Source organism: Rattus norvegicus, chromosome 1, assembly GCF_036323735.1.
Source record: "Rattus norvegicus strain BN/NHsdMcwi chromosome 1, GRCr8, whole genome shotgun sequence".
NCBI classification, from domain to species: Eukaryota; Metazoa; Chordata; class Mammalia; order Rodentia; family Muridae; genus Rattus; species Rattus norvegicus.
Window position 1 is genome coordinate 234,272,877 of NC_086019.1, and position 16,877 is coordinate 234,289,753.

Genomic DNA, 16,877 nt, shown 5'->3' on the forward strand with positions numbered 1-16,877 from the left:
TGGACTTCAGATATAGCGTAAAGTTTGACAAAAGTTATTCTAATGTGGCTTTTATGGAGAGTGTAACTGGAATGTATTCAAAATTGTCAGTGTGATGCCATCAAATATGTAGGCACCGTCTTTCTGTGGAGAATTTGTGGAACTTCGTGTGGAGAACAGATAAGGAGTTGGAGATGAAAAAGTGGTGCTGTGTCAAGGGAAGATTTTTTAATGAGTTTTCCATCACATTGGACTTCACATCCTGACTCAAGTCTCAAGATTACTGCAAGTGAAGGAAGATGCAACACTTAAAACCCAGACAAGGCACTCTGACTCCACCATGAATGGTCACTGTGAAAAGTCACTGGTTCTTTGGGATGAAATGGCTGAGCCAGCGTCTAAAACAGTCAAGGTCATTTCTTTTCTTTCTTTCCTTTTCTTTGTTTTTTTTTTAAAACCTTGTCTCTTCTGTAAAAATTCACCGTTAGATAGAACTTACTGTAATTTAAAAGTTACAAAGTCATTTATAAAAATGAAGTGCTTAAATATTGACAGGGTATTGTTAAGTATGGCTAGAGTAACTAGTGAGACTGCTAATTGATTCAGTGTATAACAGTTCACAAGGGATGAGAACCTTGGCCTTTATCACCCAAACAAGACCTTAAGAACATGAGATGGGTTGGCATAAGTCTGTTGAGTCGCTAGAGCATCAGTTTTCAACATGTGGGTTGCCACTCCTTTGAAGATTGGGCTCACATAACAAATATCCTATCAAAGATTTCCATTATGATTTATAACAATATCAAATTTATAGTTATGAAATAGGAATGAAATAATCTTATGGTTTAGGGTCACCACAACATGAAGAGCTGTATAAATGGCTCATGGCATTAGGAAGGTTGAGAACCACTGCTCTAGGGCTCAATATGGTAGATAATTCATTAAAGGGCAAAATATGAAATATCAAATCCTAAAAAGGATATTTATAATTAAAACAGCCTGTCATGAGGCAACTGTGAGTAGAATGTCTGGGGACTTTAGGAATATCTGAAAAGTATAGACAAAAAACACAGATTTGTGGACCATGGTAAAGAAATTCAGCCAAGTCTCAGTCCAAAATGTTAAGAAGTTGTTGCCAAGTTGCCAAGAAACAGGGCTCACATATCACCAGGTCCCTTAGAATGCTCTAACAGCTACTCTGAAGATGTGGCCTTTGGCTCTGGGTAAATAAGGTACAAAACTAATTCTTCAAGGCTTTAACTTGGGTACTTGCCTTGATTATTTTCATTATTAGAAGTCAACTATCCCCTCTCAAAAGTGAGCAGGTAGGTTTTACCCAGCTCAATTACTAACCAGTTAAAAGACTCGCTTTTCAGCCAAGAACCCTGCAGAAATCTGAGACCCACCCAAATCCTAGCTTTTAACTGTCTTCTCTCCAACCTCAAAGATCCTGGTGCATCACATTGCTAAAGATTCTTGTGCATCACATAGCTAAAGAGATCTGATTTCCTAGCATTCTACCCTAGTAAAATCTTTCCTAATAGAACAGTATGTTCCCTTAAACCCGAATGAACATCGTGCTGCTTTCTTTTACCTGTGGCAAAACAAACAATTTAAAAAGAAATCATACACCCTTTTGCTTACTTAATTCCAAGAACAACAACAACAAAATGCTACTCCTGAACCAGACACTGTGCCCTTCATTTCTAAAACCAGTGTTTTGCCCTCTTTGGAAATACTGAGAACCCTGTGCCAATTTCATCCATAGTCTAGACTCTTAAACTTGGCAAACTCCAGAAATGGAAAAAAAAAAAGTCTGTGAGAGTGGCTTGCTTTCCAGGAGAAAGGGAAACGGCTTTGAAGACGAGACAGTCTTTGTGGGTTTTCTCATTGGTTTTTGTTCGTTTGCTTGGTTTTCTCACATCTAGCATGGAGGTCGCCAGCTCACAAGAGCTTCATAGAAAGGATAATAACCACATTTGTAGGAATCTCATTCCCATTGACCTTCACCATTCAAAAGCTGATTGTAAACCTTTGTGCCCTAAGGACTAGAGAGTCCTAAGTTGTGATTGGAGGTCCCATCTCTTTGCAGTGTCACCTCAATCTGTTTAGTGTTTCTGAACCTGGTTCATCCAAGACACAAATGAAGTGGGGCCACAGACCCAGCGTCCATTTAAGTTGTGTGTATGTGTTAACCCTGGAACAAGTGTGAGACAGGAAGAGCATGGGGAGTATGGGCTCGGTAGTAACTCTGGGATTTCTCAAGGATGGCTTTCTTTTGGGCTGTGCTTGGGGACAAAGGAAGATGGGCAGCTGGGTGTGTGTTTATGAGCTACTTTCGATAGCACGCACTTCTCTGTCCCTGGTATGCTAGCTTGGGCCAATTACTAAGCATCTCTATAGGATGGAGATATAGAAATTCACTGGGGAAATGGCATGATACAGCAGTGGAATCTAAGAGCTCAGCACAGCGGCTAGCATCTGGGCAAACGTATTGACTATGACTGTCAGTGTGTGTTGTTACACAGCCCAGGAACTGGTAAGTACCCTCACCAGTGAGCATGACAGGAAGCTTCACTCAATGAGTAACAAGGGCACTTAGCCCTGATACACATTTCCCATCACACCAATTCAGGAAGGAAGCTCAATTAATACAGGTGAAAATCCTTAAACCCTGGAGTCACAGCTGGTGTGTGTCTGTCTTTGTGCCTCCTAAGACATGAAAACAAGTATTGGAGCCTGCAGAGTGTTTAAATGGCTATTGACGTGTTTTTAATGGCCCTTCAACTCTTACTATAGGCTTAATATTGTGCTAGATAAGTGCTCTTCGTCTTTCATTAGGGCTTCTCAGAAACCCTAATAAGCAAATATTATCTTGGTTTTGCAGATGTGAAAGCTAAGACTATGAACCATGTGTGATTCCAAACCAAATAAGCTTGCAGCCATGGTCTAGGAAGAGGGTGCTGTCCAGTGCAAATATTAAGTTGGCTATCACAGTGGATATTTGCTGAGTCTCTTTTCCTATAGGTTTGCTGAGCATGTCTGCAGTTTCTCAATTATTATAGATTTCCTACCAGGATGATGGTACACAGAAGGATAAAGCCAGTAGCGTGGCATCAGAATAGCACAGTGTAACTCAGTTAAGCCATGACTTCAATTGCTTCTCGGCCTTTTGGCTAAGATCAAGTGTAGCCATGACTTCAGGATGCTAGACTTGGTAGACTCCTTTTACTTGGCCATCCGAGTAGAAATAGGAATAGCTTTAAGAAAAAGATAGATTCCCTAAAGGAATTTGGAAATATGGCGTCACTCCCTAGCAAAGCGTATTAGAAGAAAGCAAGATACCATACACTAATTTTCAGTTTCCAAGGCAGCCAAGTGGAGAACACATCACAAGAGACATGGAACATGGCTTGTTCATAGAATGATGGTACTGTGGCTTCAAAACTGATCTCGAGTGTTCTAGAATCTGCCAGAACACCAGGTTCCTTCTCAATTTATGTGTACACTTGGAGAGAAAAGAATGTGTTTGAACAAAATGGCTGGCTTTCCCAGAACTCTCTTGCCTCTTTTAAACATTACATTTGATATGAGAAATATGGCTTAAGAGCATGTGATGCCTCAGGAGGCCCACGCACACACCAGACCACTGTCTTAGTACCGTCGCTGTTGTAAAGGCACATGTTGAAACACATCCAGTCCTGCTGACCTGTAGATAATTATTTTTCTCTAAATGAACTGTACATTTATCTTAAATAAAAATTTATTTTTGAGATAACTGTTGCAAGTCTACTTTTTCTAGAGACCTTCTTGGGAAAACATTTACTCAAATCTTCCTTCTTTTCTTGGCTCAATAATTAAGGACAACACAGTTGCCCTTTAAATAAAACGACAAGAATCATCCAAACATGAACTGATCAGGCTAAGATGTCTTGCCACCCTGAAAAGGACATTAGGGCCTCACCACAAGTAACAGTGTCTTAGTCACCTCCTCATAATCCCCCATCCCTATTCCTCTTCTCTGGAATGAAACAAGATCTATACTGTTTTCCACAATAAGACTGCTGGACCAGCTCTTCCTCACAAATCCAGCCACACCCATGATAAGGCTAAATCTTCATGGGCCTTAGAATTCCATGAAACCCAGACAATATTGTGGATGCCAAAAAGTGCTTGCTGACAGGAGCCTGATATGGCTGTCTTCTGAGAGGCTCTGCCAGAGCCTTACTGATATAAATGAGGGTTCTTTCAGCCAACCATTGAACTGGGTACAGGGACCCCAATGGAGGAGTTAGAGAAAGGACTGAAGGAGCTAGAGGGGTTTGCAACCCCATAAGAAGAACAACAATATCAACCAACCAGACCCTCCAGAGCTCCCAGGGATTAAACCACCAACCAAAGGGTACACATGGAGGGACCCATGGCTCCAGCCTCATATGTAGCAGAGGATGGCATTAGCTGGCATCAATAGAAGGAGAAACCCATGGTCCTGTGAAGGCTTGATTCCCCAGTGTAGGGGAATACTAACATGTTAAGGTGAGAGTGGATGAGTGGGAGTAGGTGGGTGGGAATGGGAACATCTTCATAGAAGGAGGAGGTGGAATGGGGGAGGAAGAAAGTGGATAACATTTGAAATATAACTATCCAAGAAAAAAAGAATTATTCTACCTGAAACTTCTCTAAGAAATAGGACTTGTGTGTTTGAATTATACTGGGTGCAAACTGAGTTCAGTAGGAGCTAACTGGAAGACAAGGAAACTTAAAAAAAGACGATAGGAAGGGAGGAAGAAAGGGAGAGGGACAAGGAAGGAGAGGGGAGGGAGGAAAAGGAAAAAAAGAAAAAAGAGAGGAGGTAAGGACTCTGAAATTTTGGAATTCCCTCACTCTGGTGAGTTCTTAATGAATGCAGAGGCACCACACATTGGACTGCCCTCCCACTACTTGACTAGCTTCAGTCATGGTTTTACTGCCCACCATCTATGTTCTTCTGAAAACTATCGAGACCACCTCCACGCGTATTTCATTTTCTTGCACCATCCCTGACATCATCATCGGGTTCTTCCTTCTATTTGGGTTGTTGTCATTGTCGTTGTTGTTGTTGTTTTGGTTGGTTGGCTGTTTGTTTGTCTAGTAAAGTTAAAGGCTTTCACTCATGTTCACTTAGGGACTGCTTTCTGATCTGCCTCTTTGAATTAATCTCCCATTATGAGTGTTTCTTCTTAATTCTTTCCTTGAAACACTAGCATTGGTGACCTTTTCTACATTCAGAAGAAGAAGAAGAAGAAGAAGAAGAAGAAGAAGAAGAAGGAGGAGGAGGAGGAGGAGGAGGAGGAGGAGGAGGAGGAAGAGGAAGAGGAGGAGGAGGAGGAGGAGGAGGAGATTAAATGTCCTGTACTTATTGGTTTTGCAGAAAGCCTCACGTGTGACTTTCTGATGATTAAAGAATGCAAGTGGAAGGCTAGAGTTCACCTGTTATACAGCAAGGTTTTTTGAATCAGTGGGGAAAGGTAGAGTATACTCAGGAAGGAGGGGTTAACACACCCTCTAGAATGATTATGCTTAGGAGACAAGTCTGGTCCACGGTGTAAGAAAAGGAGAGTTAAGGTCCGAACGACTAAGGCTGGAATGTTGACTTCTGGAGCAGAATGTGTTTTAAGCCTTCAGTCATTATATTTGGTTTTTTTTTATTTTAAAAGATGGTTTTCAATTATGCGTGGGTGTGTGTGTCTATGTGTAACTCTGTCCATGTAAGTGCCCATCAAAGCCAGTGGTGTTGGATTTGGATTCCCCAGGAGCTGGAGTGATAGGCAGTTGTGAGCCCCCTGACATGGGTGATGGGAACCAAGGTTGGCTCTGCAGTAGCAGATTGTGCTTTTAATTGCCGGATCATCACTCTAGCCCCCATATTTGTCTTCATCCATTCATATGTGACATTCCTGAGGTTTAGTCCTTTAAATGAATAGGGCTGTGGTTTTCTGAGAAACAAATCTCAGTGGAGGATAGTAAAAGGTAGTTAGCACAGTGTCTCTCCCTCAAGCCTCAGGGGGAGAGTGGTAACAGTCTCTCGAAGGTTCTAAGACAGTTTCAAGATGGGCAGAGTCTGGATGGGACATCAATTAGGACAAAAATGCAAAATTCTTTTCATGAAATTAAGTTACAATGTGCAATGTGCAATGCACAATGTACAGTCAGGCACTCTTCTTGATGCCGGGGAGCCAATAAGACTAAGACAGACAAAACTACACTTTTCATGGTGTTCATTGTAGCTGGGAGCCAGGAGCTGAACAGACATTGAGCCAGGTGGAGACAAGCTATGAAGGAAAATAAAATAAACCGTGGAACACAGATGATCTAATTTAGATAACATTTCTAGTTCACTTTCCAAGGAGGTGCCTGGAGCACCAAAAAAAAAAAAAAAAAAAAAAAAAAAAAAAAAAAAAAAGCTGAACTGTGGGGCAAGCCCATCAGGGTGGGGGGGCAAGGTTCAGAGTGAAAAGCATGCATGACTTATCACAGACAAAGCAAGGTGGCTTTGTAGCCATGGAGGAAAGAGCAGAGAGTGGGAGGAGAGGGGGCAGCAAGGACCAAGTGTTGTCAACTTCAAGGATCATGGTGAGAACTCAGGAATGTCTAAGTGATAGGATAACTCCAGATGGGATGAAATAGCAGGGACACACCTAATTTTAAAACGGTTCCACTGAATGCTTCGTTCGGAAGGCAAACAGAAAAATGGGGTGTGAGTTAGAGAACTGTGACAGTAGAGCTGGACCAAGTCTGTAGCTTGGGTGGGACTGGTAAAGCTACTCCTCAGGTTTATTCCGTGAGGAAGACATGTGTATTGGATGCCTCACTGAATGAATAATGGGGTGTGACACATCTCTTCATCCAGGCTCCTATCTCAGTTATATCCTCTGCCTGGAGTTACCAACCAGGTTGCTCCTAACAGGCAAGGGACGATAGGTACAAACCACTCGGATGGAAAAGCTAACAATTCTGGGGGCACCATGAATAGTGCTGCTCCTGAACCAAGGATATTAGAATCTAGAAGAGCCTAGTAGCACCTGGAGCAGAAATCTTTGCCTGCAGCTCAGAGGCCTCAACATATCAGTCTGTCCTTTTCCTATATCTTCCAGGTGAAGTCCTTCTAGGGACACATTTGGATGAGGTCATTGGAGAACAGAGCCATAGGCAAGCTCCCCGGGCACCTACCTTTATAAGGGCAGTATTTTCTCTTTTATAATACAGTGGCTTTAGACACTATTTTCTGTACACCCAGCTGCTTCTCGTGTCTCTGCTAACAACTTTGTTCTTAAAAGCTTCAGAGAACCATCTGAACTACTTTCCCAAGGAAATGTTGGAATCCTGGCTTTTCTGAGTTACAGAGGACCCAAAGTCACTGAGCCTGATACCAGATAGAGGAGGACGTGACAGAGCCCTGGTAGAGCAAAGAACCCATTCAGAAGACTGGCTTCCAGCCACACACAGTGTAACAACACCTCTTATCATAAGCCACAAAGTCACTGACAGCTCATGCCCTTGTGATACAAAAAAAAAAAAAAAGAGAAGAAGAAGAAAGAAGAAAAGGAGGAGGGAGAGGAGGAGAAGGAGAAAGGAAGGAGGAAGGAAGAAAGGTAGAGAGAGAGAGAGAGAGAGAGAGAGAGAGAGAGAGAGAGAGAGAGAGAGAAGGTAAGTATAATTGTCTCAGAAAATAATGTCTCCTTAGGATCTAAAATTTGAAGGATTTTATTTAAACGTGCTAGTACACGAACTGGGTTTCCAAACTGCCACTCTGCTCGAATACAAATGTTAACAGCTTATGAGAAAGAAAGCCACTTTCCACACATCAGCCCCAGTACCTGTCTCCACTCAGAAAAGCAAGTCTGCCCCACACTATCTCCAGATCTGGTGACCTCCAGGAAGAGAGTACAGGGCTGAGAATAGAGACTCCGTGCAGTTCTCCTCGCAGCCTCTCTCTAGCAGCAGACACAACGTTCCCATCCATTAGGAAACAGATAAAGATTTCAATGGGCCTAATTAATAGCATCAATTCACCAGAAGTGGCATACTAGTTCTCATGCAATCTCAGACTCTTGGAAACCCAGTGAAATTGAGGTGGAACAGTATCTGCTTTTGCCTTGGCAGAAGGCCTGGGAACATAATGTCCCTGGGAAAGGCGATTTCTATATTGCTGCAGGGATGGGAAATCTTAATATTTACTAGAGAATGTCCCTGAGTTGAGTCAGAGGATTGACTGATCCTCTGATCCACTGATCCAAAACCTGTAAAGAATCAAGCAAGGAGTAAGGTGGAACCAAAGTGTAGTGAGTAGAAATTTGTGACTTGAGTAAACAAACAATAGAAATGTTAAATACACAGGTTTGAGTGTGTGTGTGTGTGTGTGTGTGTGTGTGTGTGTGTGTGTGTGTTCGTGTGTATGTGTTCCTTTTGGTGAAATAACAAGACAGCAGTCTTAGAGGCACACATGTCAGCACAAGGGACTTAAACCCATTAACTGAACAACTTCACTCTCTAGAGAAGCATAGAGCCTAAGAATTGGGCAGTGCAAGAATTTTTGTTCATTTATGATTCAAGTGCCCTTATACATGTAGCTTGAAGGTGATGTCATACAATGAGTTCAATTATTGTTTATATGAATCAAGGTTCATGATGTGAAGTTTTCTTCTTTTGGTATCATGTTAGAGATTAAAAAGTTTCTATTTGGTGTTTGTGAGTTACGGATGCCCAACTTGTAATCTTGACATGATAAAATACATGGGAGGAGAGGCACATGTTGTGTGCAAGTACTACCATTCAAGGAAACATATGAGAAACTCTGGCATCCATGAAACTTGATTGACAGTTGACCAAGCCAGCTCAGTCAGTCAACAGCATCTCAAGGGAGGGGGTGAGGACTGAAAAAGAAAAACAGACGAAATTATAACATGACTCCACCCAGTGCTGAGGCTGAAGCAGCTTTATTTTTTTTCCTGCCTGCTTTTATATCATTCTAGATACATCCAAAAACGAGGTCAGTTCTTAGATCAAAGACAAAGTAATCAAGGAGATCATACAAGATAGTAATCAAGCAAAGTAGTAAGCAAAAGGGTCACACAAGGTAATCATTAAGTAAAGTAGGAAGCAAAGAGATTACACTAGGTAGTAATTAAGCAGAGCAGTAAACAAAGCCCAATGGTCACTGTTTCAAATACTCTTATCTGCGCCTGCTTCCTTGCCCGAGTCCAGTGACAAATGTCAAATTCCTAGAAGCTGTACCAGAAGCTCTCAACCACAGGGGTCCTGGGAAAAACACCTGGCGGATACTGAACAATGACTGAAACATAAATTCCCACATTTAATGTCAGTGACACGGGATCTCCTGCTGTCTACCTATGAAGTCTAAAGATGTGCATAGCTCAGGCTAGAATGAGTATATGAGTTAGGACTCCTACATCTCAATACCTCCATATTTCCTGTTATTACTCCTAAGATAGAATATATAAGTGCTGAGATGTCACCAAAATGGGCAGAGCCAACCACAGAGTCAGTATCTTATGTGATGCATATATAGGAGTCCTTTCTATAGTGGTAACAATTGAAAATGTCACAAAACCTCCAATTCTACACTGACGAAACAACATACTTTGGTTAGAGGACACAGAAATCAAGCTGGAGTTGGGCTGGAAGCGTCCTTCCTGCTGATCACTGTCCATAGAACCAGAAGGTGCGACACAGGATGCTGGAGGAGAATCATCATGGTTTTATTCAGTTTTAAGCTTTTGTGCTATAGCATTAACCTACCAGCAGGATGAGCCTACTTGCACAATTGGTGGTATGACTGTTTTGCAGGCAGGGCCTGGGGGGAAAGGCAACTAGCTGCCTTCTGATTGGATTTAAGGCCCACTCCACAAGAGGGGGCACATTCCTGCTATAGGAAACCTACCCAGAACCCTACGGCTGGTGAGAGAAATTAACAAATCTAACTCCAGCAGTGTAATGCTGATTTTAACTATTGGTTGGGGATGGGATTATATTTTGATTTTTCAAACTGAACCCTTAGCTATAATATCCATGTTTTCATTCTGAAGAAATTACCACACGGGTACTCCCATGAGAGTCTGGGTTGAAAGCTGCGAGTTCTGATCTTAGCTGCTTCCTACTTGCCTTATAATCTTGGTAAATTCCCTTCCATTCCTGACTCTCCATTTCTCCAGCTTCAAACAAGCCAATGATAAACTCTGACTCAGTCATTGCACACAGTTGTTATGAGAACCAGATGGGAAAACAGATGCGCACTATTCAAATGTGAGCTCTCTTTCCCCCAGAGCTGTTTGAATAAAAGACATTTGCCATGTGCACATTTGGCAGGTTCACGTCCCAGATAGAGATGGGACTGAAGTTTGACACCACAGACTTTCGCTTTACAATAAGAATCACAGTGCAGGGTGTTCTGTGGTTAAAATAATGCCACCCACATTGGCAAAGCCAAGTCATTCACACAGATGCCAGTGAGCCTTATTCCCTAATCCAATAAGTCCTCTAGAGATGTTGACTGTGGCTTCCTCCTGGCAACAGTTAGCAAGGTATGCATGCTTTACTCACACACAGGTTTTGTTGGACTCAAACGGCAGAAGGAAATCTCAAAAGATACTCTTAGAAAACTTGTATCTTAGGAGATATTGTCAAGTGCTGTACCAGATTTACAGGATACAGTAGTTTTGATCTTCAACTAAGCCCACGTCACTATTCTTACAGTTGACCTTACTAAGCTTTTTATTTGGCCTTGTCCTATGCTGGGAGCTGATGCAATGCAGTGCAACACTGTGAGAGCAGCCGAGGCAATCGATCACATAGTGCAGCATTGTGTCCTTCAACACCATGAACGGTGTGGAAGGAAATACCCTGGACACCATGTCTAGAATAGAAGACCAAGTCCAGATTGTACTTGTTCATATGACAAATCTTTAGAGTCGAAGGCAGCCAGCAGGAACTTTGTAGAGTGGTGTTGGGAATACATTCTTTGGATTTCTGTTTCCTTTGTGCTTGTTTAAACATACCAAGAAGAGGAAATCCAAGATAGTCTTTGAAAACCCCCGTTCCTTAAAAATGTTCTGGCCTGATTTCATTCTTGGCACTTCATAGAGCATGTGTAAAGCCAGACTAGATTTGTTCAGCTACATGAGAAGCTCCAGGTAGGAGGTGTCACTTCTCAGTGTCCATGGTGACAGCCTTCGTATAGCCTTCCATGAAGAAAACATTCCTTTCAGTTTTCATAAGAGAGAGTTGCCTTCTCTCGTATGTTAACAAATCTCCCCAAGCCTTCCAAAATTAACCAGGTTTATCTTCAGGAACATTGGCAATTAGAATATGTTCTCTTCAGTGTCTAGGCTCTCTCCCTACCTACAAGTGCTAGATTTGGTTTCTCAAGCAGACAAGTAGACATCTTTTTATACATGGGTCTGCTTGTGAGACTCAAGTTCAAGGCCATCCCCACCAAATACTTAAGAAAACAGAAGTGCTGTGCTTACTTAAAACCTCCTGGGATATTGAAGGCTATAGAATATTTCTCAAATTATTTCAAGATGCAAACAGTATTTTGATACGAAACTAGATGAAATATTATAAGAAAAATAGGCCAATGCACCCCATGATCGAAGTCATAAAAATTCTTCAGGCATACATCTCTACTTATTTAATAAGTTATTAAGAAGGAAACACTGAAATCTCTTATTATAAATATGAATTATCTACTGTATTTTACTTATAGTGAAAATAATCTTGTCCTGATGCTAACGTGGATAGACTGCTTGCATTCATATGTATGCTTACATGAATTTACAGATTATCATCATTTATGGTGGCAAATAAAAAGAATTCCCAAAGAACATGCTGGCAAGTCAAATTCAAAGGTTTTCTAAAATATACAATGTGCCATGACCAAATCATAATTCTCAAGCTTAACCAGGAATATTAAATATTAAGCACTCTAATATGGCATACTAATGGATCAATTAAGGGAAAAATTCTAGAAGGCATTCTGTAAAAGTGAACTGACAACTTTAAGTAAAAGCCCTTTGAAATCCGAGACTGTAAGGAAACTTCATTAAAATGGCAAAGAGCAGGAAGGAGAGAGAATGACAGAGAGAACACACCTGTCTTAGGGCCAACATGTTATTTTCAAACTTACTGCCATGTGATTGGCTTTTTTCTAAGACCCTCAACAAAATGAAAGTACAGTATTTACCAAGGATGCTTGTGGCTCTTTTATGCTCACTCTTCATGCTAACCATCTCCTGGTTTCAGGTCCCTTGAGTTTCTCTAGTTTGTACCACAGAGAGTGGATGTGGGTCACTTGGTACCACCGAGCTCATACTGTATTTCACCTCCTATTTTGGCCAAAGAGTCAAGGCAAAGTATCTATGAGTCATACAGCTGACAAGAGGTAGAGGTAGGAAGAAAGTCAATGCAACTAGGAATGTGACCTCCTTATACTTTATCAGATGAGAAAGCTTTTTGAAAAGATACCTGTTTAGTTTTACATTTAAAGAGCCATTTATCTTGTTAACACAGTTTTTGTCTTACAATTCAAAGTATTTGATAATGATAACTGTTTTGCAGTTTTCTTAAAAATATTATACACATATTTATCACATGAACTCTTGATTATCTCTCTCTTACATTATGAACATTTTCCTCTGTAACAGATTTGTCTAAATAATCCATTTATCATTAGGGCAGGGCTGAACAATGATTTTGTTTTAGTGTTGGCATACCATTTTGTTCCAGTTTTCCTAAATACTGAATTAGAGGAATATTATCGACCTACTCTCATCCACACAGCAAACTGAAAACTTTTTAGATGTCTTTAACAACACAGATCATTCTCTAACCATGACAGGAGTCTTCAACTATACAGTCTTAAAGAGACAAACCAGATACTTACATAGAAAGTAGAATGATCAAGCTAGGAATCAACATTGTACATTAAGCGTTTTTCCAAAATCTATCTATCTATCTATTTGCATGTATGTGTTTGTATGTGAGTTTGCATACACGTATAAATGCACATGAGTGTGTGTGTGTGTGTGTGTGTGTGTGTGTGTGTGTGTGTGTGTGTGTGTGTAATTAGTGTTCTGGTCCCTGTGGAGGCCAGAAGAACATGTCAGATCTCTTGGAACTAAATTTGAGAAAATTCTCATTTTTAATCGTAGCAAGTCAATTGATGATATCTAACTGAGTAAAGAATAAGGCAGAACAGTAAAATTATATAATTTAGAAAATTGAGTATGATATAATATTAGCAATAAAATCAATGAGTTAACGATACTTGTCTCTGTGTAGCTAGATTCAGGAAAAGGAATGAGTAAGAAAGAAAATGCTGGGTTTCATTATATCATTGTAGAACCTTTTGACTTTTAAAAATGCCTGCTCTAAAAATAGTAACTTTTCAAAAGAAAGCCAGGTACAGACAGAAGGGGGAGGCTCCTTTATGCTTTGGCACAAGGAAGGTAAACCTGACATGCTAAGAAACGGAATGGCTCTAACTCTGTCTTGATGGAGGAATGTGTGGGCTGCATGGGCAATAATACCACAGGCACAAAGAATGGACTCTGAGCTTCAGTTTAAACAGCTGCACAGCGTTCCACACACACCTGGTTCACAGACTGTTATCTCCATGGTATCTACTCGCCGAGCCAGCCAGGGAGGACACTATCTATCATCGAGGCAGTTTTGGATCAGAGGACCAAATGTTTGCAAGTAGAAAAGGATGCTGGGAAAGATGAGATGGTGTAGGGATGGGGAGAGAATATAGGCACTGGGGAGAGAGTGGGAGGGCCTATGAATTAAACTAGTTCATGCCTGCCTGAGTTGGGCACTGTGCTAAGCATCCCACATACACAGCAACATTACAACCATCATTTCTCATTGGTCCATTTACCAACAAGAAAACTGGGGCTCTGTGAGAAATCTATCAACTAAAGATACTCACCAATCAATTGGTGTGTGGCAGGGCATGATTTGTGCCAAGTGTGTATGCTGCCAAAGTCTTATGCCATGACAGAATTAAAAAAGAAAATCAGACTTTTGTCTCTGAGGGACATTTCCTCCCATTCCCTGAGATAATCAAAACAACAGGATTTGATATTATGCCATACATTTGTAAACTATGGCAGGACACACATAACATAAAAGATGTTGTTTTAACCATTTCATAGCAGGCAATTCAGAGGAACTGTTTTAATTAGGTTTTTACTGTAATGATAAAACACCATGATCAAAACCAAGTTGGGGAAAGGAGGGTTTATTTCATTTTACAGCTTATAGTCCATCATGAAAGGAAGTCAGGGCAGGAACTTAGAGGCAGAAGATCAAGGAAGGAACCTGGAGATAACAACTGAAGCATAGACCATGGAGGAATGCTGCTTACTGGCTTGTTCCCCGTGAATTGCTCAACATTCTTTCTTATATAACTGAAATCTCTGAAGCTGGAAAAGATGACTGCTTCATATAAAGGTATAGCCTACTATAGGTTTAGATTTAAAAAGAACCCAAAACTTTATGTGCCACTCTTATAGCCAGTGGTTCTCAACCTTCCTAATGGTGTAACCCTTTAATACAGTTTTCCTTTTGGTGTGGTGACTCCCTACCCTAAAATTATTGAGAGGCTTCAAATTGGCAGTTCAGCAGACTAGGCCTAAATCTCTGTTTCCAAGAACTGAGCAAGTCCAGACAAGTACAGGGCTCACCACCTGGTTTGAGGCAAGGACAATGGGTCAACAGCAGTTTCCAGACTTCCTCAGCAACATTTTCCAGTCCCCAACACCCCAGCAATGGTTCTGGAATGTCCCTAGAGAAAGAGCCAACAGATTAAGATTGAGGCCACCTACTCCTCCCCAGAATTCCTCTAATGTTCTTTAAATGGAGCCTGCAAGTTCAATGGGGCACCTCCACCTTGGAAAATAGTAGATCCCAGCATGCTGGACTTCTGCAGAATAAAACCCTCTTTGTTTTTGCATAGTATTTGGGTCTGCGATTTCATTCTTCAGCAAATCATTGACTCTTACATTTGGAACCTCATCTGGGATTCACTGGAGACCCCCTAACCCAAATAGTGGAGTGTTTTTCTGGTCAGTAAGTTGTCTTTTGTCCATGTCTGTATTTTCATTTAGGGTTTAATCTATGTTTCTGTTTCAGCTTTAATCTGGAGACTGAAAGGGACAAAACAGACAAGTATTTTGTCACCTGGCCAGGGGCAATGGAGGATGCTCCCCAACCCCTACCAGAAGCAGGAGAACTTGCTAGTTCTCATCAAGATTCTGAACTGGCTGTGGGTCTATGGGCCTCCCATGTGCAGGGAGGAAGACTGTCTGAGACAGCCTTTGGTATATGTTTTCCCGGGGATGTCCTTCTGTGTCTGTGTGTATTCTGTTTGTGATTTTTGTTCTCTCATGCAAACTTTTCTTTGATTCCTAGGATGGAACAGGTACAAGGCACCCCACTGTGCTTGGTCCTGAACAATTTTAAGGACTATTGCTGAGTTGCAGAAAACTTTGGTCTGGTTGTTCCTCTCCACAAACTAACCATCTTTTGCAACAATGAATGGCCTACCTACAAATTAGAATGGCCTGAGGAGGGAACTTTTCATATCCCCATCATTTACAGGGTGAAGGTTAAGAATATGAGGCCTAGGATCACCCAGACCAAGTGTCATACAGCACCATGTGGTAATACCTGATTGAGAAGCTCCCTGTTTGGATGAGACCTTTGTTGTTATGGGCCTCGATGCTCTTTACCTTTCTTCCTCTAAAGGAGAGTCAACCTCAACCCTTGCTCCCCCTTTCTGCTCTCGAGGAGGATCTCTATCCCCCACCTTCCATTTCTGTTTCTACTGCTATTGCACGTGTCCAGCCAGCACAGACAGAAGAAGGGACAGCCCTGACTCCTCTGACTCTCCTGACTTCATTTGGAATCCACCTCACACTTGGGCCCATACTGTCCAAAGGGCTGACTCTACAATGGCATTACCTCACAGGGCTATGGGACACCCAGATGCTCAGGGGAGATAGTTCATGACATATGTGTAATGATCATTACAATTGGAAGCTTCAGAACCCAGGACCGCTGCCCCTTCCCCCATTTCTAGAGAGACTATCAGCTCTCACAGATCTTCTAGATTCAATCATGCTGACTCACCTGGCCACCTGGGATGACTGTCAGCAGTTGTTCCAGGTCCTCTTCATGACAGAGAGGATTGTGAGAGCAGCGGAGAAATTGGTTCCTGGATCAAATGGGCTGCCCACTCAAGTCCAGGCTGACATCGATGCAACCTTTCCTTTGACTTGACCTGACTGGGATTTTACCACTGCTGAAAGTAAGGAAAGTCTCCATGCCCATTCTGCCAGGAGGGGGTAGGGGAACTCAGAGAGGCTGCCAGGTGACCCACAAACTTATCTAAGGTGAGCCAGGTGATGCAGGGAAAGAATGAGCGAGAACCCCAGGGAATATTTAGAAAGAAGTCTATAGGACCCACACTGCTTTTGGCCTAGAAGCCAAAAAGTCAGCTATGAACATGGCTTTTGTTAATCAAGCTGCCCCTCACATCCCGTTGGAAGCTTCAACCACTGAATGGCTTTTCGGCCTGCTTCTGGCACCTAAAAGCCAGTCTCTATTTCCCTTTGAATGGCAAGTCTTGGAAAAGAGGCTTCAAGGGACAACTGACTTGGACATGTCTGACTCAAGGATTCAAGAATTCACCCACCATCTGTGATGAGGCACTGCATGAGGACTTGGGTGGGTACCTGCCTATCCCCCAGATAACTGTGGTCCAGTATGGATATGGCATCATGATTACAGGGCCCCTGACCTGGAAACATGCCAGGAAACCACATTAGGCCATACAG